This window comes from Charadrius vociferus, unplaced genomic scaffold (genome assembly GCF_000708025.1).
Source record: "Charadrius vociferus isolate BGI_N301 unplaced genomic scaffold, ASM70802v2 scaffold247, whole genome shotgun sequence".
Classification (NCBI taxonomy): Eukaryota; Metazoa; Chordata; class Aves; order Charadriiformes; family Charadriidae; genus Charadrius; species Charadrius vociferus.
The window spans coordinates 62,664-85,606 of record NW_009649188.1 but is presented as its reverse complement, the minus strand read 5'-3'; the positions used below and the strand labels follow the sequence as shown (position 1 = coordinate 85,606).

The 22,943-nt window shown below is 38.6% G+C and overlaps 1 protein-coding gene across 1 annotated transcript in view; it reads left to right on the top strand.

Moving 5' to 3' along the window:
* RIMS1 (regulating synaptic membrane exocytosis 1) overlaps positions 1-22,943 on the top strand; it is a gene marked incomplete at its 3' end in the record, with an annotated part of 91,540 nt that overhangs the window by 8,626 nt on the left and 59,971 nt on the right. The window lies entirely within an intron of this gene.

Genomic DNA, 22,943 nt, shown 5'->3' with positions numbered 1-22,943 from the left:
TGATGGTGCTATGCTCGTGTTACGAAGTGGTGGTGTCCCCCAACTTACATGACAGCGTAGCTGTAACCTGCATTTTAGTACCGTAACACCCAGAGAGAATGATTTCTCTCACACCTGCATGTTGCATTAGTTTTTTGTTTGTTTTTTTTTTTCTAAGACAGTAGTGTTCTGAGACCATGGTTGCTTTTCTAATGACTATGAAAATAACTTGCTACAGCTTCATTCCACTGCTTTCTCTGTGGTACTCTGAACAAAGTGCTGAAATAATCCGGGACTTCCAGATCTTTTCTATTCTTTTCATCTAAATCACTTAGGATAGAGTGAGAGAAGTTTCAGCTTGATATTGATTTTTTACTAAAGCAGTTCATCATTGATGCATCCACTGGCATGTGTTAAAAGGCTAACGCACTTGCAACACAGTCTTCTTTACGGCCAGAAACAGCAATGCTCTGAAGTGGTGGAAGTGCCACTTCAGTACAATTTAGCCACCTGGGTTTTGGAGAGTAATCCAGGTGAACTTCACCTGCTTATATGGTTGAGGCATCCTTCACGCTTCAGTTTGGAACAAAAACTTTGCTAGATTACCAAATCATTGTGGATCCAGAAAACAGACCCCTCTGCACTAAAGTGCTCTGAAGACACGTGGGTTAAAGACATACTTGACTCATTTGGATTGTCTTATGTTCAATTAAATGTATCCCTGTTGTTTGCACTTGCCTTGGTTTAGGTTTTGCTGGGTTGAATTCCAAGCTGCCACATGCCAAGAAAATGCCCTAAAAACATACATGAAAATACCCTTTTTACCTTGTGGTGAAGCTGAGCTACATCTCTTTAACAGATGAAAAGTTATGGGAGTCAGAGAGAGAGTATCCAATACTTAGTCCTGATTGCAAGAGGAACATGGAGAACTTTATTAAAAAGTACGATTGCTTTCACAGTGCCTCCCTCTGAAAGCTAATCCACACCTGGGATGTTGTGTACTGTGCATTACCCATCTTTGATAAATTCAAACTGGGACAGGCACAAAGTCAGTCACACAGAGGATGGTCGAAGAAATGGAGAGCTCATCATAGAAGACTAGAAAGAATAGAGGGACAAAAGCTAGAGAAATTATCATTGATATCTAGAAAGTTTAAACAATAACAATAACCTTTAAAGTAGAGGACAGTGAATATAAGACTGATTCGAATAAGAGGATGGTGAATAAGTCCGAATGGGTATAACTTGGCTATAAATGCTCTTGGCTTGGAAAAAGATTTTTGCAATCAGTAGAGTAAAGCTTTGGGAAATTTTTTGCATGTGACTTACTGGAAGGAAAATAACCCAATAAAAATTGAAAGGTTAAATTGATAAGTTTAGGAAAGGATTTATGTGATGTGGTTGTTTGATGATGTGGTGGCTGTAGGGGAGTGTATTAGGTCCTTGCTAGGACTGGGTAATACTGCGGGCAAAGCCTTTGAAGCTGTTCTTGACCTTTTCAACTAAGTAACAAATGTATTTTAAAGACTGTTTCAAAAATACATAGTGGAACTTAATGTGTTCTCTCCTGGTTTTAAATAAAAAAGGACATCCCAAAACATTAACTCCTTGTAGTGGGAGTTAGGAAGCATTCTGGGTTTATAATGAGAATTCTCCAGTGCACTTACAAAGCTGCAATAACTGGTACATCCATTAAAAGGCACATACTTTTTAATGATTCTTATTCTAATATGTCAAAACACATACCTAAATATGCATCTTAAGTTCTTCCGTGTTCTGTGAGTATTGGTTAGCAATTCATACTTCTCACCTGAGCCTGCTGTCCCTTCATATGGTTGCAGGCAGACCGCATTTAATGGGAGCAGAGTCAGGTAAGAGGATTGTTGGTTAGTGTGGTTATTCAAATCAGGCTTAAGTATAGTTGTGGAGTGAGAGTATTCACTGTGTTAATAATGTTAGTAATAGTATCAGCAGCAGCTGGGTTTCAAAACTGTTGGCTGTTCTATGGTGTATAGGAAAAGTACAAGTTTTTTCTCATCCTTAATATTATGTTAGTATTCAGAAACAAAGTTATGTGAATGTAGCAACCTGTTCACTGTGAGCACTGAGCATTTGTATATACTTATAAAGAAAGCAGAATATTATCAGTACAGGATTTTACATGAGACAGCATTTCAGAAGGAAATCATGTAGGTGCTTAGAGAAAAGCTGGCAGGAGAGACCTCCTGCTTTTAACCGGGCACAATGTTTTCTAGGTGGTGTCAGTTCCCTATAGAGTGTCTACACGTTCGCTCTGGAACCTTCTAGTTCTTTTCTGTACACCACCATTTTAATTGCCAAAATGGTAATGGGTTTAAGTTACTTCATTCCATTCACTTCCCTCCGATGTGAGCTATCGGGGTTGTTAGGGCAGTGGAGAAGCCAGCGCGATGTCCGGTTGGCGCTTCGCCGTGGTTTGGCAAGGAGTGGGCAGAGCCCTTGCTCAAGTCCTCCCGCCATCCTGGCTGCCACTGCTTCCTCTCTTCTTCCTTCCAGTGGTACCACAGCCTTGTAGAGCAAAAAGGCACCTGAAAATGCGACTTTTTTCCTTGCATCATTCCTGTAAAACTTTTTCCTAATATTTGGTTAGGTAATTGAAAAAGATGCATTTCCTGATATATGAAGTCGTATGGCTGTGTTTCTTTCTCCTTATAGAAAAGGAGATCCATTTTAGGGTACAAAAGTAGTCTTGAAGGAGCGAATGCCATTTGTCTGAATCAAATTAAAAGTATTTTGTGAGGTGATGTGGGTGTATTGAACTAAGTGAAATTTGTTTGACAAGGACAGAATTACGTGGAAGATCCATGTTCTAGATTAAGCCATATATTTCTCCCTAGCAATTAGTCTGCCATTCTACAGATTTCATAAGGATTACAATTTTTGGTCAAATTTGAAGTGAAAAGAATTGGGAGCAAATGATGAAAAATAGTTTTGCCACCATTTTCCCATGGTTTCCAGAAATATTAGTTGTGCAGAATAGAGCAGTTTGCTTACTCAGTTTTCTGTTTACATTCATAAAGGATGACTTGGAAGAAATCAGGATATAAAATACATTATAGATAAATGAGAATTGATTTAACTGAACTTAGTAGTATGCGACAGTAATGTTGATTATCAGTGCTAAAAAACTAGAGATTCACATTTCTGATCTGCGTTTCACTGAAATAATCTTCATTTTAGTATAATGTCAGTGATTTATACTTGGAAAGAAAGACAACTTGGAAACATTTCCCTAATTGTATGTCAGGTGTTTTTACAGGGTGTTTGTCATTTCGTTCCTTTAAATTATGCTTAAAATTTTCTTACATAATGGCTTGCTAATTTAAGCCTTAACAACTTGAGCGCATATGCTGTGCAATTCAGCTGTGTACTAATGGTTTCAACAGAAGTTGTTAATATTGTCAGAACAAAATGTCTGGATTGTCAGGAGTGTTTCTACATGCCTTTCACAGAACTCTTATGTCAAATTGTCCATTAAAAGGCTAATTTATGTAAGTTCTGACTAATACAGCTGTAGAACCAAAAGAAAAATTCATCAGAAGGAGGTAAAATTACATAGTAAATTGCAAAGTGATAGCAGATAAATTCTCTCTCTGTAGCATTCAGCGTAATTTGTTTCCTAAAAGATCTGGCATTTGTATGCAGCAGGGAAGAAGCACTGCTTTCCAGTAATCGCTCCCTAGAACTGCTGCTTCCAGCAGATAAAAGAAGAAAAAGAATAAAAAAAAAAGTCCAACAAGAAACCGAGGAATTCTGTAAGATGTAGATCACTTTCCTCTGTTTTCTGGGAAGTTAGTTCACTGTCAAACAAATCCAAGTGTTAATTTTTTTAAATTAAATCCTTAACATTAGCTTGCTCTTCACCGGGTTTGCTGAAACAACGTGTTTGACTTTAACACCTGATTTTTAGTGTTCAGCTAGCAAAAATGATTGGTTACTTCTTGTATGCAAAATAACTGCAGGCAGCTGATGCTCATGCTCTGAGGTTAACCAGATCAGAGCTTCTTCATTTAATGGTTGGACTGCAGAAGAGTCACTGGACAGCTGAAGTTTTTTTTCCCCTATAGCTTTAGATCAGCATTAAATCAGTCACCACTTGATTATGCTCCTTGGTTTACCCACGTTTAGTTTTCCTGTTATCCAAACACTTAAACTGTCTATTTGTCATGTGATTCTACAGTTAGTGACCAAGAAAATATGTTGCTACTGCAGTCTTCTTTCTTAATCCATGATAAAGGGCTCCTGAATCCTTCATGGCTGCTTTTGCTGTTAGCATGCAAGCTGGGTAACAGTGTTCTGTGGAGACCCTATGTAAACAAAATTGGAAACTCCATGTAGTATAACGAGCTTAACCTTTTAAAAATGTTCGTTTTCAAATTAAAAAAAAATAAAATTTAAAAATTTAAAATAGTTTTAAAACTTTTAATCCCCTGCAGCATTGCTACTGGACTTGTTACCCTATTTTTAGTCTTGTATTTTCAATACCTTTGTTTCAATTTAACTGATTCAGGATAAAGAACATGGGAATTATTTAGAATTTCTTTTTAATTAAGAAAAAGGCAGCAATACCTTTGAGTGTAGTAACTCTTTCCATTGCAAAAACTTGTGTTAAAAAAAATAAATATTGATAAGATCTCAAAAGTCAGTAAAGCTTTTCAAAACGAGCTTTATTCCACCTCCTCTTACCTAGTCTCATGTACTGGAGATATATAGATGGTTTTTGTATGCATAAGCATACATTGTGCAGATTTTTCATAAGTGAATATACATGCATACTATATACATGCATCCTACTGTATTGTCGAATACAGGAAGTACGGGGCAAAATAAAGCTTTTATGAACCGTGGTTTTGACTTTTGAAATCTGTAACTCATTCAAGGCATTTAAATCAGTTGAGGAATTATTATTTATACGCCCATTTATCTTGACAAAAAAATATGGTACGCCATAACAGTCACAGAATCTCGGTATGGTTGAGGTTGGAGGGAACGTCTGGAGATCATCCAGAGGTGGGCCGCCAAGAGGAACTTGCTCCTCGCAGCTTGGAATATTCATGTGTCTTTTGGCTTGCATGGTGAACAATGAAAGAGTCAGGGACCTTTCATGCCATTTTTGTTCGTTGTCTCCTCATTGTAACTACACACATCATAAGCTTATGCAAAATCTCTTTAAGTTCCGCTAGGGAATAATTCTGGGACTTACAACTTTGGACATATGAAATCCAGAATTTCACAGAAGCCTTCAGAAACAGCACTAACAAGTACTACAATTTTTTTTTAGCTCAGTGTTCAAACGGAAAGAAAGAAAGAAAAAAAAAAAGCTACCAGATCAACTTTAAGCTTTTTGTTTCCTTCAATGTAGTATTTCTATCGCTTTAACACAAACAACCTCACATTCTGTTTGATCCAATTAAGTTTGTGGTATAAGGCTGAAGAGCAGCAATAGGAGAGTCTTAGAGTGATTCTCCCAGCAATGCTGTGTACACTACTGGCTCTGGTATAGTCTGAGGGGTGGGAGGTCAGTGTTGAAGTCCACAGCAATTAAAGCTTTCTTTCCCAGGTGGGAATACTTTCGTAAGCACTGAAGTAAAGAAAAACATCTTCCTACCTGACTTGGGTCAGCCTCACTAAAAAGTTAAAGTGGAAGACGTTGAAATGATTATTTTATTTTTTTTGGTTTTCTTTTTGTCCAAAAGTATGCCCTGAGTTAGTATTTAGATTTGACTTTGCTGGAAATGTAATTATTGCATTTTTCTAATAAGTTACTCTGATTTACTTTTAAAGGTGTGCCTTCACAGTAAAAGATACTAGCAAATTTAGTTCTGACATTTCACACTTGATAAGCTAGATCTGCTTAAATGGATGCTTTAAAAATAATGGGAAAAAAACCTAATTTTTTTCAAGTGAGTGAAGGCTGTGTGATTTTTCTCATTGTTGTTTAAAACAAAATCACATATGCTGAATACATAAGAAAAGTTTAATCAAAGAAAAAAAAAAACAAACAACACAACCCAGCTATCGACTTTTTTACTGCATTAAACCGAAATGCTACAGATATACCTGATCACAGTGGCTGCTCCACTGTGTTGTGTGATAGTTGTCTTATGATTATGTTCTGTAGGAACTTGTTCTACAATGATAAATAATATTATCTCCTATGTTTCCTGGGAGTAGACTTGCAGTTTCTCTTAGTTTTTCAATGTCTGTCTTATAAAGTGTTTTCAGTTGAACAAGAGAACATCTTTTCCGAGGCTGATGCTATTTTCCCGAGGTATGTGTTATTTCATAGTAATAACGGGTTAAGGGGATGCTTTTTAAAAAATATTCTTAAGTATTAAATTAAAGAAGTATCATGATAGTATACACTTCTGCATTTGAATGCTTTCCCTTAAGAATTTTTTGATTCCTCATTCTGGGAGTAAAATAAGATTTGTAGCTTCTTGATTTTTTTAAACTTCTAATTACTTGTGTGTCAGAGTTGTTGCCCTTTTTATACTTTTGTTATATTATTGAGTAATACACAGCGTTGACAGGGGTCTTGCATCTGTCGATCCATGAAATTTTGAAAGTTTTAGGAAAAGATGGTATTAGGCATTTGAGAAATAATGCTGGATTCAGAAAATGCAACAATATAGAAATAGATGATTTAACTTTTCTGTCAAAAATGTATTCATCAATGATGTCCTACATCTCTGTAAGTAAGGAAGTGGGGTAAGAGTCTTGTGTAAAGGAAAACATTTTTAGTTAATTAATTTCAACTGTGGATATATATTGAAAAGAAGAGTAAAGGAAATAAGTTCTAACAATTGAAATCTGAGATTTCTTTTATATGTTGCACCTTAAGAAGAAAGAGGATAATAAAGAAAGGAAATACTAGCGGTGCAACACAATATTAAGGAGTCATGAGAAGGGCCTGTTTTCTGTTTCATGTGATCATATACCTTAATATAATCAACATGATCCTATAAACTGTAACTTTATAGTAGGTTCTGATCCCTGTCTATCCAGCGTGCTGCAGTTTTGAAAATGAACAAGTACGACCTTATAGATTTAGTATGGTAATGTATACATATCTGATGTTCTGTCATCCACAGCTTCAGTTGAGATGAAACAAAAAATTATCTGGCAGTGTAAATTGGAGACTCAGTGCATCCAGGTAGGGGCTGTCCAGGAGCATAAGGTGGAGGTGGCAGGATTCCCCAGGGAGACCTCAGTGTAATTAGAAATTGAGGAGTTACAGCTGGGCCACAGTGATAGGAGAAGACTCCAGTGGGGGACTCTGCAGAAGTGGTTTCACAGGGATTACTTTAGAAAGACATACTGGGCAGGCAAACGTTTCAAACCGTATAAACTTTCACCCAATTCACCCAGAAGATTGGAACCTTGGTACCTCTTCTGGTTGATACTCTAATGAAGGCTTAGCCCTAGAGACTGGAGACAACATTGAGGGAGAACGGAATAGCCAATGTGCAGGAGCCCTCCAGGGAAATGCCTAGCCTTTCTTCAGGCTCAGGGGGCTTGAAGGAGCTTGTTACTCGGTGGGATACCTGAGGGGATATGGTACACCAGCAGAACTGACTGCTGATGTCCAAACAAATCTCAGTCAGAGCTCTTGGGCCTGTGGCAGCCCTGGATGGAAGTGTTTATGATCTGAGCGACGCACCTTCAGTTTTTCCTGCAGTGGTCTGTTTTCTAGATATACTTGGGTCTTATTGCTGTGAGACGTTCTGGCCTGTCCCTTAGTTCAAACTGTGCCCAGCTGCGCTATCTGTGAACAGTTCTCCTGTAAAAGAATCCAGTGAAGTGCAAGATCTCTTCTAATCATGCACCACCGCCCTTCTCTAAAAGACTTTGGATTTTGGCAACCAAACTAACTGGGTCCCCTTGTTCAGCCACTGGCTACCTCTGTTCCTTGTAGTCACACCAAAACCAGTATGCTGCTAGCTACTGGGCAGGTGAGAATGTTCTCATTTAAATACAGGTGGATTCGACACTCCAGAGTGTGCCCCTTACCCCCCAACACATTCTTCTCTCCATCAATATATTTCTTCTGAGAGTTTGTATCTTTCACCTTGAATCATTATGGCTCTCATTCATCTAAGATCCTTTCATGTGATGGGATTTTTAACATGATATGTAGGTTTTGGGACTAAAAATTACCTCTAATATTAATTTAAAATTTCCATAGTTATGTACACGGCTGAAGCAGAATTCTTTGTGTTTAGTAGTTACAAAATAATTTGGAGATGCTAAATAGAACTAAATTTAGCAAACTGAATTCTGGGGCTATTTTGTCACCCCAGAAACCAGACAGATTGTAGCTAAAAAAGAGATCTTGCTTCAAAAAGAGATTTGATAAGATTTATGACCTGTTAAGCGTTATGAGAAACCGACAAATAGCAGAAAAAAAATCCAGAGAACAAAGTAATTATGAGGACTAAATGTAATCTGTGCTCTCTCTTGCTCTCTATTTCTCTTTTTATTATAAATAACCTTAATCCTCATCCAGGATTAAAATTTGGTGTATTTTTAGCAATGCAATGTCCTAGATAAAAGATACTTCCATCTATGTTTTTATATCTTTTGCATTCTAGAGCATTTTGTGATTTTACTTAACATATGGATACTTCCATCTCTGTATCTCCAGTGCTAACATTAGTGAGGGTTTAGCATAGTTTGTCTTAGATATACCTGAGGTACATTATTTTATTAAATACAATATGTGAGTTTGAGAATAGAACAGTGTATGTCAAGCAAGCAAATCTATAGACAAAGTTTCTGTAGTAGTTGGGGGGGTGGGTTCTGTTAATATAGGGACCCATTTGCAACTCAGCCTTCCTGTGGAGATAAGTTAACTCCCTCCTCAAAACTGTTATTCCAAAATAGTATCAAGTATCTGTTACTGGTTGTTTAATGACTAGTAAGAGATTAAGTGAAAATCTGCACAAAATGTAATCTGCATTTCCTTAAGGAGCAGGTAAAACCTAATAATTTTTTTAAATCCAGATTGAGATTTCCAAACAGCTGCAAGTTATTTAAGCTGAAGTTTAATCACTTTCTGTGCAATTTCAGTATTCCTGCTAAAACACCTGTCAGGTAACATACATGCAACAGGTTTACAGAAAATTTGGAATTAAATGTTATTTTCTCAATGTTCTATTAGACTTGTAATTAACTTGCCCACAAAAAGCAGAGTCCCATAGCAAAACCTTTGTATTGGTGAGTTTTGTGAAAATGATTTGGGATATTACATTGTAAAAAGTTGAGTGTTACTGAGAAATAGAGATTAATCGTAGAAATGAGCAGATGTTGCTACGACTCTATAAATAGACGAGCATGCGCATAATGGCTGTGTTGTCATGACTGGAGGAAATTTTTTTATGTTGCTGGGATGTTATTAATGGTAGCATCACTTGCATCTCTGCAACGCGTGGTAAGTGATCAAAGCTCATGTATCCTATTACTTACCTATGCATGCATCGGAAAAATTAATTTTTTCTCTCTGTAGCTTTTTTTTTCCCTGGCCAAATAGCTTCTGCAAATGGAGAGAGAGCAGTTGAAGGTCCATCCAGCAAACTGCTCTCAAGACCTTTGTCAGCCTGACAGTTTTACCCTTTAGGATTATTTGGATCAGTCCTTTTTGCTATAGAGAAACCTGCTTTCCTACCCTATTTCAGGGCCTGATCTGACTATCTTTGCAGGTGGGTTAAAGAGACCACAGAGACAACTTCTTGCCCATTTAAGTGCAATGCAGCAGGAAAAGCAACAAGGTGGAGTAGGGACTTAAATGGAGGAAGATTTCATCCACTTGCTTTTCCTATATTATTCTGGTTTTTACCCCTGGGCTTTCAGCATAGGTATAACAGTACTCTTGCATATCTGTGAATATCCTATGTTGCAGGTTATATTCCTTTACTGTATACACCTAAGTGTATGTTTTTCTGATTAACCGGCAAGTGAATGTTTAGTAGAGCCTGTTGTTCATGGTAGAGGAGCTGCCCTCTTGGTCACTTCTATAGACTTTTAAAGAGGAGGCTGGTGAAGTGTCCAAAAGAGATGAAGTCAATACTGTCAGACAGAATAGGAATCGGTTCCAGATGGGAACCTCTACATTGTATGTGAGCTGTGTCTATGTTTTCATTATACTTACTGGAGGAGATCAGTGTCCCTCAGAGTGATTCAGGTTGCTCTGAACAAAACTAAATCTGCTCTGAATCTTTCTCAACTGTAGTGCCTGTTTAGGGAGCAGAGCCCCAAGTCATCTAGTGTCATATGAGGTATTGTAGAGTTTTATTGTAGCTTCCAGCAGCTACTGCAGATGAGGGTGGCTCTCGGGTAGTTCCCATGTCATACCTGACAGCTCTACAGTTGCATTTTGGAAATGTTAAGGCATTGCAGGTAGAACTGCATGACAGTGTTGAGGTAGTTGAATCCTGCTATAGATTTTCACTAGTTACAGTAGGAAATCAGACAGCAGTGATGGCCTGTAGACACATTTAGAAACCTATATTTAGTCTTATCTCAAATGAAACTCTACACGCTCGATCTGAATCTTCTGTGCAAACCTACGCCTTCTCTCCCCTTCAGGCAACCTGACAGTTCATACAGCAGCAATTTTTTTTAGCCTTTTGTCTCCTACATAAATTGACCTTCTTCAAAGAGGGTACCTATGGTCTTACGCAGTCTGTGATGTGTGGAAAGTTGTGAATATATTCTGCTACAGAGAGTTGCATTTTTATTTTCCCATGTTAAAGACAAACACTGACAAGAAAATGTTGTATGGAACTGAAAATTGTATTAACACACTGTTCAAATGTCAATATTTTATTTAGGATATACATGATTAGTGTTAGAAAATTCTTTTTTCCATTTCTTGAGTAGAATTCATAGACCTTTGAAGACCAAAATCTTTTTTTAACTACATGGCCATGCAATTAGATGCTCAAAACTCTTGTTGAAAATTTGCTGTACACAATCTTCAGGTAATGAGAATGGCATAGTTCAGCTGATTATTAGTATTCAGCTTCATTAAGATCAGTAGTCAGCTAAGGGGATAGTTTACTTCACTAGCTAAATCTATGCTAGAATGTGTTAGCCTTCTAGAGGTTAAGATGGTGATTGGAGAAAACCCAAGGTGGTCTGATTGATTTAGGAGAAACTGCTTTTTTTTTTTTTTTTTTAAAAAAAAAAAAAAAAGAAGCTGACTGACAGATTTGGGATACAAAAGAGAGGTGCTGTGAGCCGTGCAGGCTGTTTCTCCCAAGTCAAAACTAAGGAGCAAGCTTAATGTTTCGAGCTACAGAAGATTCAGGCAGGCTTAGCTAATATATTATGTGTTTGTCTCAGAAACTGCTCTTTCTGTAATGCCAGAGATACACACTATCAAAAGTTACTGCAGGAAAAGCTTTGTGGAGTCTCAACATCTATTGCAAATTGCTAGGTACAATTCTCTCCAGAGTCCCTGCACAAATTCCCAAGTTATCCATTGGGAAGAGAGGTGAAAGCTTGACAGACCTGGGGCTCTGTTAGCGAGACCCAATCATAAATAGAAATGAATACTTCAACGACTGTAATTCCGTGAAAGTAACTTGTTTCTTAAGTCCCTTGATATGGAAGTTCATGACTGAGTTAAGTTTGATTAAGGAGGCTGTTAAATCCATCCAAGCTGCATCTGAAATGCATCCAGATATTTTTTTTTCTCCCATTGAAGACTTTGGGGAGAGAGTGTTAAGACTCCAAAGACCATAGATGGTCTTCCAGTCATTTATAAAACTGCCATGCAGCTTGTTCAGAAAGACAAGATTTACACCAGTCAACAGCTTTTCTTCATTTTGAAGGTCTTGTTAGAGAAGGTTCGGTGGTGGGTTGCCCTTGGCTGTCTGCTAGATGCCTCAGCAGGGCACGGGGAGAAAATAAGATGGAAAAGCTCTTGGGTTGACCTAAAAACAGGGTGTTGGTTCACCAGTTACTGTCTCGGGCAAAACAGACTCAACTTGGGGAAGACTAATTTATTGCCAACTAAAATTGAGTTGGATAGTGAGAAACAAAGACAAAAACTAAAACAACACCCCGTTCCTCCCCCAGCCGCTTCTTTCCCAGGCTCAACGTCCCTACTCCATTCCGGACTCCTCTGCCTCATCCCGCCCAGTGGTGCGGGGGAATGGTGGGGGAATGGGGAGAGGGGGCTGAGGGCAGTCCATAACAGCTCCTCTCTGCTGCTCCCTCCTTCCTCATGCTGTTCCCCTGCTCCAGCCTGGGGTTCTCCATGGGCTGCAGTCCTTCAGGAAAAGAATCTGCTCCCATGTGGATTCTCCAGGGGCCGAAGTTCCTGTCAGGAAAACTTGCTCCAGCTCGGTCTTCTCCACAGGCTGCAGGGGAATTTTTGCTGGGGTGACTGGAGCACCTCCTCCCCTTCCTCCTTGTGTCACTCAGTGCTCACAGTGCCATTTCTCACCCTTTTTTCCTCACTCCTCACTGCCTCTGTCATGCTTTTGCCCTTTCTTACACATGTTGTCCCTGAGTCGCTGCCACCATGGCTGTGGGGCCCAGCCATGCCCTGCGGTGGGTCGGTCAGAGCCGGCTGGAACGGGCTGTGTCTGGCACGGGACAGCCCCGGCCTCTCCACACAGAGGCCGCCATGCAGCCCCTGCTGGGCACCAGCACCCGGCACATCTTCCACCATCTCCTTGGCAGCGCCAAAGCCACCTGAGGGAGATTGGCCTGCACGGGCTGTCCTTTTTACTCCTCGTACTATTTTCTCTTTCTTTCTTAGCCGCTTCTTTTTGTCACTCCCGGCTGTCATGGGATCAGCTCACCACGTTCTGCTTAGTTACTTTCTTTGATCATAAATGCCTGTAGATACTGCTCTCTTCAGTGAACTGACTGGATTTAATCCTTTGGTTCTATGCACTAAACAATAGCTTGTTTTCAGTGTAAAGCACGTAGATTTTCAAAACTTTAATTTGGAAGGTTTTCCTTTTGTAATTTTGTCTCATTTTTTAAAAGTAGAAGATCCTTTATAGAGTCGGTGGCACACAGGCTGCCAACATCCTTATTAGGTTGCTTTCATTTTTCATTTTATTCTAAGCTTTTGATTATGTTTCTGATTACCTGCTAATTTTGAAACTATATCATGGCAAGTTTTGAGGCAGTGTTGCTTACAGGCTTTATTTCCATTATAAGCTAATTTATAATTAAATAATAATTGAATAGATGATAATGCTGCACTTGGCATCCCACTATTACATTATACCTTGTATAATAAATTAGAATCGTACAAAAGCAACTTTGTATACACAAAGTGGATGAAAATTAGTTAAATGATGATCACAGAGCTAATTCTAAACTACCATCAACATAAAATGGCTGTCTGTTTTAGCCCCAGAAGGATCAGGTTTGGCATTTAACTGCTTTAACATTTGCTTTTAAAAGCCAGTCTTTTGAAAGTGTTAAATTATGGCAAGAAGAGCTTCCTAAGGTACAACACCTTATATTGCTTTTAAGTTGCCTGTTATCTCAAAACTTGTCTCACATACTGTGCTGTCTGCCCTTTCACTTGGTTAAGGCCTTCAGTTTGTTTGATGGCAATCTGCATTTTAGTGTTTTATTTTAGAGCTGTTGATAGGCTACTAAGAACTCTATTTTTTGGCCATATCTTTGTTAAAAATGTCACTACTACAATGGTTATGAGCTGAGAAATCATCTTTTTTTTTTTCTCCTTGCTTCTGTTCTGGGTGTTATTTTTCTGTCCTTTAAAGTTTATAACCTGCCCAGCATTTATTTTAACTGTAATTACTATTTCTTAGCAGTTTATCTTACTGAATAGCTGAAAGGTATGTACTCTCTTAATCTTTTTTCCTTCTTTATGTCTGATAGCTTTCTGGATGGCTAACTTTAGCTGCCCAGTAATTTTCTTTTCCAATTTAAATGTCATACCATATTGTAGTGTATTAAATAAGTGCAAAGAACTTACAATTCCTGTGCTTCGAACAGCAATGAAAGAGAGCAGTGTTTGAGATTGAAGTAGTATACAGCAACTTTTAGGCTTCTGTCTTGTAAACTATTTGGGGCGACTAAATATAGCAAATACCATAGTTGTTTCAAATAGAAAAGTTCCTTGTGCTTGCACACCAAGTGACATGGCATAGTCTGAGCAACTCTTTCAAACAAAATCTTAAATCCCTATCTATAGTAGTATTTCTTATGGAAGATAAGTAAACATACGTAGATTTAGAAACTGAAGAGTCACTTCTCCATTGATTTAATTTGAAAGATAGCTATTAAAATCATACAAAAAACTTGGTACTATAGTCTGACTTAGGCAGAGCATGACGTTCAGTGCGAATCTTAAACCTTTCAGTTCTGCCATATTCTGCAAGCAGCCAGTGCTTATAAAGTTAGCAATATTCTTATCACCAGTGCTGAGGGGGAAAAATACGTTTCTTCTAGTGGATGAACGTTAAACTTCAGAATAGTAGAATATTTCGCATAGAATGACCGGAAAGGAGGTTGTAGAGAGGTGGGGGTCAGTCCCTTCTCCCAAGTAACAAGTGATAGGACAAGAGGAAATCGCCTCCAGTTATGCCAGGGGAGGTTTAGATTGGATATTAGGAAAAATTTCTTCATTGAAAAGGTTGTCAAGCATTGGAACAGGCTGCCCAGGGAAGTGGTTGAGTTACTATCCCTGGAGGTAATTAAAAATGTGTAGATGTAGTGATTAGGGACATGGTTTAGCGGTGGTATTGGCAGTGTTAGACTGATGGTTGGATTTGATGATCTTAAAGGTCCCTTCCAACCTAGACGATTCTATAATTCTGTGATTCTATGATTCTTGTTTCCCTGAAATAGGCAGGCCAAAAAAAAAAGAAAAAAAAAAAAGAGAAGTGTAGGATTTGCAAATGAAAGATTACAATTATTATTACAAAAGCTGCTGGACATGCTTTGTTTCCATTTAGAGCTTTAGTGTCTCACGTTCAATCTGCCACTGTTTTCTGCTGTGTATTAAGAGCCCTAGTAAGCTCATTTGTTAGATGGTTTGTCATTGGGCACATGTGCGTTTGTAGGCTTGTTAATGTCTTATGCTGATTTTGCCTGAAGAGTTGTAAAGCGTGCTAAAAAGCATTTTTCTTAAAAAAGAAAGATAACCCCGAATCCCTTATTTCTTTTCTGAAGAAAAAACCTCAAACCTGAAGAAAAAAACCCAAACTGAGGAAAGGAATTAGTTTCCTCTGAAGTTTTATTTGTCTGTGGACCATCTCTGTTCCAAATGCAATAACCTTTGATAAGTGACAAGACAACACAATTTTGATGCTTTTCTAGCACACTTGTTTCCTCTTAATTCCTGATATTTGACCTACTTTCTCCCTATTACCTCTCTCTGAAATTTTCTCCTCTGCCTCTTTAACTCTTCTCTTCACCCTGCTTTGAACCTGTTTGTCCATGTCCTCTTGGATGGTCTTTCTCCTTGGCCGCCTCATCCCACAAATCTTCCCTCTTACCCTCTATTTTTTTGCCTAGAGACAATAAAGAGCTGAAGTGGTTAAGAGAAAGTTATTAAAGACAACAGGGCCGGAAGAGTTTGACCTCCAGTAAACCAGTCGTATTTAAGCTGGGATAAACCGCTTGTTTTAGTAATCATCTAAAACTTACAGAGACAACTAGAGTAGAACAGTGCTAACCTTATAAATGTGTAGTCTACTGACCTGATTCAAGTAGTTCAGTGTAGAGTTAAAATTAATTATAAACTAGAGGGAAATACAAATGAATGACTAAACTCACATTGTAGAAACAACAGATATCACTGCAATAAAATCTTTTAGAAAACCTTTCATAAAGCCCTGTGGCTGTGGATAAGGGTGAAATTGTCTGATTTGTCTATTATGTCTGGATTGGATTTAAATAACCAAAGTTGATTTGTTTGGCTGGGATGATTCTGGTGGCTATATTATGTAATCTGAATTAAAAAAAAAAAAAAAAAAAGAAAGAAGTTCAAAGATGAATTCACGAGAACATGCAGGGATCAAATCAAAACTGAAAGGAACAGTACTGTGCACAAAAAGATTATCAGATGGGCTGGTCAAAATGATCTTTTCATTTCAAAAGACGGTCAAGCTTTTTGGACTCAGCAAAAGGCTGGTGTATCTGAAAGTTATTTTTTTTTCCAGAGGTACCACGTGATCAGAAATACTCCTGCTTCCTGCAAATCCTGTGGTTGTGTTGTAGTGTTCAGCTATTTCAAAGATGGCTGAATACATAAATGCAGCTAACATCTGTATGCAGGAAAGGTGATCCAAGTTTAGTCAACAGTAGGTGGACCCCACCAGCTCTGGAAGCTGTTGCTATGGAACGCCACCTTCTACCGAGGAGGAAATAAGGAATTTCTCTCCTTAGTTGCTAATGTGGTTCTCTTTCCTCTAGATAAGGGGCAAGTGCCGAGGGAGCTAGCATTTAAGAGTCTAGCTGGTCATTAAATTTCTTCTAGCTCCTGATCCACACAGAAACCCATGACATACAAATAAGTTACCTGGCTAAAAATATTGCTTGCTTCTGTTGAACAGACTGTATATGTGAGCACAAAAAGCCCTCACCAATATATAAATATGGATTGAGGTCTCATGGTCCCTATATTTGTACCACCGTGGAGTATGCCTCTCTCTGTTTCTGATAATAAAGAGGCAGGATATCCTTAACTGTTGCCTCTTCCCCCCATACCCTTAAGTCACCACTGTGCTATATGCCTTTTATTTGTTTAGGAAATACAAAGCCTCATTAGATATCTGTGAATATACAGGTAAGTGCAGAAGATCAGAATGATTGTCTCATCATCTAGCAAAGTTCTGATCTCAATTTTTGAACCTGTTTTTGTAACAGTAGCTTCATTGGATAATGAAATATCATTACTGTTTGAATTTCCCAACTGTAATGTGCTGCACTGCTTTACATCTTACCTTATTGAAACTCTCCTCTTTCACTGCGTGTTTGCCAGTAGTATTGTAAATTCAGGACAGTAAACTTCTGAAATTGATACAGGAGATGGTCTGTGAATTGGCTGTCAACAGTGCACTGTTTAGATCAATTAAAAGATTTATAATATTCTTAAGCTGGCATGAAACTCCTGCTGCATTTTCCTGCCCCATTTTCCTTTTCCTTATCTTTCAAATCTTCCATATTCAAACTTACAGTTGTTTATCCCTTTCTCAGTCACCCCATAGTCTTTACTCTCCTAAAAATCTACACTTTTCCTTACTAAAAATACATTGTTTTCCCCGGTTTTGGGGTTTTTTTTTGTTTTGTTTTAAATCTTAGATATCCACTCAAATTTGTTGTAGAACACTGATATTCTCTCTTCCCCTTCCTCAAATCTTCCATCCCAGATTTACTGAGATTCCTTTGTGCTCGAGCTTGGTAGCACAGATAGCACAGACTTAACCAACTTAGCCTCAGACTCTGCACCTGGAGCGAGAGGTGGGAGAATTAAGAGAAAGGACCATGGACATCTCAGAAGGTAGGATCAACAAAGATGAAATGTAAACAAACCCAAAAAGCCAAAAAACTTTGTCATCCTTTTGGTAAGGGAGTAACTGCAAATAAGATGTTGAGCCAACTTATATGGTATGCTGTGGTGTCTCAGGATAGTCTGGTAGATTTTTCAGAAGAGGAGGTCAGGTTGCTGATCTGTGTAAGGCAGAACGTTACGCAAAGAAAGCGTATGTTTGCTTTAAAAATAGCTGTTATAAACATTTAAGAAGTTGCAGCGATTATATCAAACTGGGAAGAAGATGCCTTCTATAATTATAAGCATTCCATGCATTTACATGCAGAACAAAAAGTCAAGCTTAAGTATTTTTAGTTGTGTGAAGAAAGCTACAAACTTAAGGGTGAGTCTGGGACAGATTATGAATCGTTAATGGGTATAACATGTATAGGGCATGATACTACTTGGTGCTTTGTCAAAACCCTTACTGGGCAGTACTAACGGGTGCAAAATACTCATTTATAAGTAGGTACTATATGATACTTAACATGCCCCAAGTGCGAAAAGTTCTGTCTAGCTGTATTTCCACCATGGCGATTTTTTTTTTTTAATTCTGAAAACTAAATATTAATAATGTGAAAATAATGTGCAATCATATAATATGAATTTAACTCTTTCACTGAGAATGTTTGGTCTTGCTTGCTTAAGAAAAGTTAAAACATGAAGGATCAAAATGGTAGAGGTTTCTCATGATTTAATTTATTTAAGCTTTGTTTCCAGGTTTATCTGGATTGTGTTTAGTGTTGTCTCTGTATGTGATATAAAAAAGTATCTGTCACAGATCAATCAGAGACCATTTCAGGTCTTTGCTCTCCGCCTCAGAAGGATAGTGGCAAGGGCACTCGTGTCGTCCCTGGCAGTGGTGGTGAGCCCAGGCTCTGTGCGGGACTGCCCGGGGTGGAAGGAAGCATACCTTTGGTGCCACACTGTCCCTCGCTGAATCACTTGCAAATTAGATGTTTAATTTAACGGTCTGGTTGTAGGGCTCTGACAGCTTTATTCTAGGCTTTGTGTAGACTTGGGCGTGTGGGAGCGCTAAGAAAAACTCAGCAGCCAGAACTTCCCAGCATAGGAGTTGGTGGAGAACAGAGGGAAATTCTGGGTAAGCAGAGCTGATAGTCATTCAGTGCGATTCCCTGCCAGTGGAAAGGTCATCAGTCAAAGCGGTCAGAGAAGGCCTCTGTCAAGCTGCACAGCAGAGATCACTGCAACGAGATTATCCTGCAATATGTCAAAAATATGCTTTCTCTCCTCCCAACTGGCGTGGTTTGGGGGATTTGTTTGAACTGACAGATCTGAATGTGCTGCACACGCTCCCTTACGTTCCCTGGGCAGGTAGTTATGTCATCCCTAAAAATCTTTGTGCTGACATGATTGTCAGTCTGCTGTATATTCAGCTCATTCTCACTGGGAATAATCCTGAACTGCCAGCCATCCTCTGTTGCCTTCTATCCCTATTTACACAGTCAGTAATGATCCTCTTCTTCCTCACAGCCCCTGGATTTCCACATCGTGTCTGCATAGCACTCTGTTAGTCTTAGCTCCACTGTCTCTTCCTACGGATCTAAGCCATCTCTGTAAGCTTTGCTCATCTCCTGTGTCCGTTGTTCCTTTCCCTGATTGTCCCTGTAGACAAATGTGCCCAGAAGAGATCTCCTGGTGACTCCATGCTCCTAGTGGCTGTCAAGGACAGTATGTTCCTCTGGGTAACTCAACAGTGACACTCATTTCACAGGATGGGAACCCCAAATACATGTTTTAGGCAGACAATCTCTTCTGAATCTAGAGGGAACATCATTAGCTGTTAACACCTTACTTCGAAACAGGATAGAGAGACTTAATCTCTGAAATCTCTGGAGATGCATATGTATATATATAGATACATGATAAATACAAGACAACTTGCTTCTCACTAACTCATATTGGAAGGTTTCAAGCACAGTCACTCCACCAACATTTGGTGGAGGTAATCTTATGCTCTCAGGTAGCTGAAGGAAGTAGCTATGTTTATAGACTGTTGTATGCTCCTGGAAGAAAATAGGTCAATATGCTGTGGGCTTTTCATAGTCCCTTGTGTAAGTACAGTGCCTTCCAATGCGGAAATGTTCAGATTTTATGTACTGTTTGCTTTAGGGCAGATACCTATGTAGATAGTGAGACAAAAAAGAGGCAGACCTCTAGCAGTAAAGTATTGAGAGCATAATAATGCTTAATGTAGTTGAAGAACCGTAAGGCTAAGGTATTTAAATTTCTCAGTGCTTTATTCCATACAGAATCACAGAGTGGTTGAGGTTTGAAGGGGCCTTTGGAGATCCTCTAGTCCAAATCCCTGCTCAGAGCAGGCCCAAGTATATCAGGTTGCCAGAGCCGTGTCCTGTTGGGTTTTGGATGTCTCCAAGGATGGAGAGTCTGTAATGCTATTTTTATTTTTTTTGTGTGTTTGAGAATATAAAATCAGAATTTAGTTCAGGCCCATCAAGTCCCCTATGACCTCCATCAGTTGATCCACTCCCTTTTTCCTTCCATGAGCCTTTTTTTTACTTCAAGAATTCGACTCTGCAGTTCAACTGTGTTTCCATTTTGACTTTACAACTTCTCTACAGCTACACATTTCCAATTTCTTTTGTCATTAATTATTTTCCATTCTATAAAAAAATTCTCTTGCATCTCTACTGCATCTGTTTGACACAGTTTGTATAAAAGAATATTTATATAAAAGAGTAGTATAGAAACATAAATAATGGTGTTGTACTGCAAGCTCCCACAGAGATGATGTACACACTCATGCACTATTAAAGACAGTCTTATTCTGAGCATTTGTGTATTTTTACTATGATTTGTAAGTATATAAGTGGATAAATGGAGTGGAAAGCTTCTGGTGAGTTCTCTCTGTTTTTTGAATGACAACTAAAATTTTATATCTATCCTGACTGTAAGCTGTTTCATGCCATTTACCTTATTTTGTTAGAATTCTGTCATGTTAAAAAATTATTTCTATGTTCCATGTATATCTGTAACTATGGAAACCACGAAGTGATTAAGAGGAGTACAGCTGATGCTTCTGTGGCTCATCAAGACAGCCAAATATTCAAATAGTTAGAAAAAACTTTGTGTTGTTTTTAAGAAGGTTAGAATATAAAAAAAATGATCCATGAGACAATGATTTGTAGTGTAGCTTAATGGTCTGTGAAAAATGGAGACTGATGTTACAGAAAATGTGACTAGCAATTCATGGCTACTACATTATCAAAAATATATTAAAAAATTGAAAGAAATTCAAGAAGAAGAAACTGATCTGTGAGGAACGAGTGAGACCAAAGCAGAGCTTTCTGAAGCTGTGAATGTTCCTTGGGCTTAGAATTCTCCCAGTGCCAAGGAAATCAAAATATTGAGAATGCAACTGGGTAGTGCGAACAAGATGAGTGAGGAAGGAGTGAGTGTAACAATATGGAAAATGAATTTTAAATGGGGAAGTCTTAGATACGGGAACTGTGGAGGAATCAAACCATTTGGATGTTTGGGATTGCTGAGTTTCAAAAAAGTGATCTAAGCCTCATCATGATGACCTGTGGATAAATAAAACCTGTACTGTCTGATGCTTCATAAACTTTTCTTGAGGGTTTACTTTTTTTTTTCCAAGAAAGAAATTTTCAAGCCCAGACAAATCAGGCCAAACAATTAATAATTTCTGAGACTCTTTGATTTTTAATCCCTCCTTTCTTTTGTTATAGTAGTCTCTTCTATCTCCCTCCAAATTGTAAGTTTGTAAGTTTTGATCATTTTAATTAGAAGTAGACCTAAAGTCAGAGCTGCAAGGAAGTTCAGGTGCAAAGTTTCACAATTTATCCAAGCTATAGTCCTGCTTTAGGAGGTCGCAACTGTAACTGAGACAATATAATTTTTGTAGTATGTTTTTGGTGGTGTGTATTAATTTATTTGTGTAGTAGATTTAGAAAAAAAACCCACAAACTTGCAGGGGAAGAATATTTCAAATTACTGTATGTAAATGTGCCAATGTGAATTTTAGACAAAACCCATGACTTTTCCACCAGTGATTTTTGTTTCTTCCTTAAATTCCAAAGGCATTCTCAGTAAAGTACATTGCGGTAGTGACTGGAACCTGGCTGTGTGCTGTTTTAGAGATATTGTTTCATATGATAACTTCATAGTTGCATGAATGTACCACTTCCAACACTCGGTTTGCTGCAGGATTATTCTAGAGAATGTTTAATTTCTGTGGAAGTTGTTGGGAGATTTCTGAAAGATTGGCAGCTGTAGTTGAGAGATTTTGGCAGCAGGGCATGTGAAAAAAGTCAGTTGGTTTTTATCTTAAAATGATGAGTGACGCTTGTTGCTAGCAGCAGTATGAACAAAACTGGCATAAAATACCCTTTTGATATTAACTCCTTGCATCATTTTTCCACTGCACCTTTTCTGATTCTTTCTATTTGCAGTTTGCAATTGTGGGTTTATAAACTTAGGCCAGGAATAAGATTATGATCAATGTGTGAACTGTGTGTTCAGTTGCCTAAAAGTAGACATCTGATGCCATTTTTGATGCCCTGCAGTACATAAGACATACACACTGGTGAGGCCATAACTGGAATACTGTGTCTAGTTTTGGGCTCCACAGTTCAAGAGGGACAGGGAACTGCTGGAGAGAGTCCAGCGAAGGGCAACCAAGATGATTTAGGGATTGGAGCATCTCCCTTATGAGGAAAGGCTGAGAGAGCTGGGACTCTTCAGCCTGGAGAAGAGAAGGCTGAGGAGAGACCTTATTATTACTTACAAATATGTAAAGGGTGGGTTGAAGGAAGATGGAGCCAGACTCTTCTCAGTGGTTCCCAGTGACAGGATGAGGGGCAATGGGTGCAAGTTGGAACATAGGAAGTTCCATTCCAATACACGGAAAAACTTTACAGTTCGGGTGACAGAGCACTGGCACAGGCTGCCCAGGGAGGTTGTGGAGTCCCCTTCTCTGGAGATTTTCAAGACCCGCCTGGATGCAGTCCTGAGTAATGTGCTCTGGGCAATCCTGCTTTAGCAAGGGAGTTGGACTAGATGATCTCGAGAGGTCCCTTCCAACTCCAAAAATTCTGTGATTCTGTGATTCTGTGATATGGCTGGCAGATGTGACGTAACTCCTGTGGCAGGCTTATGCCTTCTTATGTGGCACGTGGCAGCCAGGTGGGGTGTGTTGGCTTATCTCTAATGGCACCAGCCTATCATTAGGCACAGGATTTAATTTTATTTCTTTGTGTCCACTTGAGAGTGAGAGGATTCTCTTTGGATGGAAACTTTAATATCTGCCATTCCTTCAGGCATTTCTGTGTAGACAGTAATAATTTAAGCATCTTACTTGCATCTTTATTTGTACACATAGGATCTGATT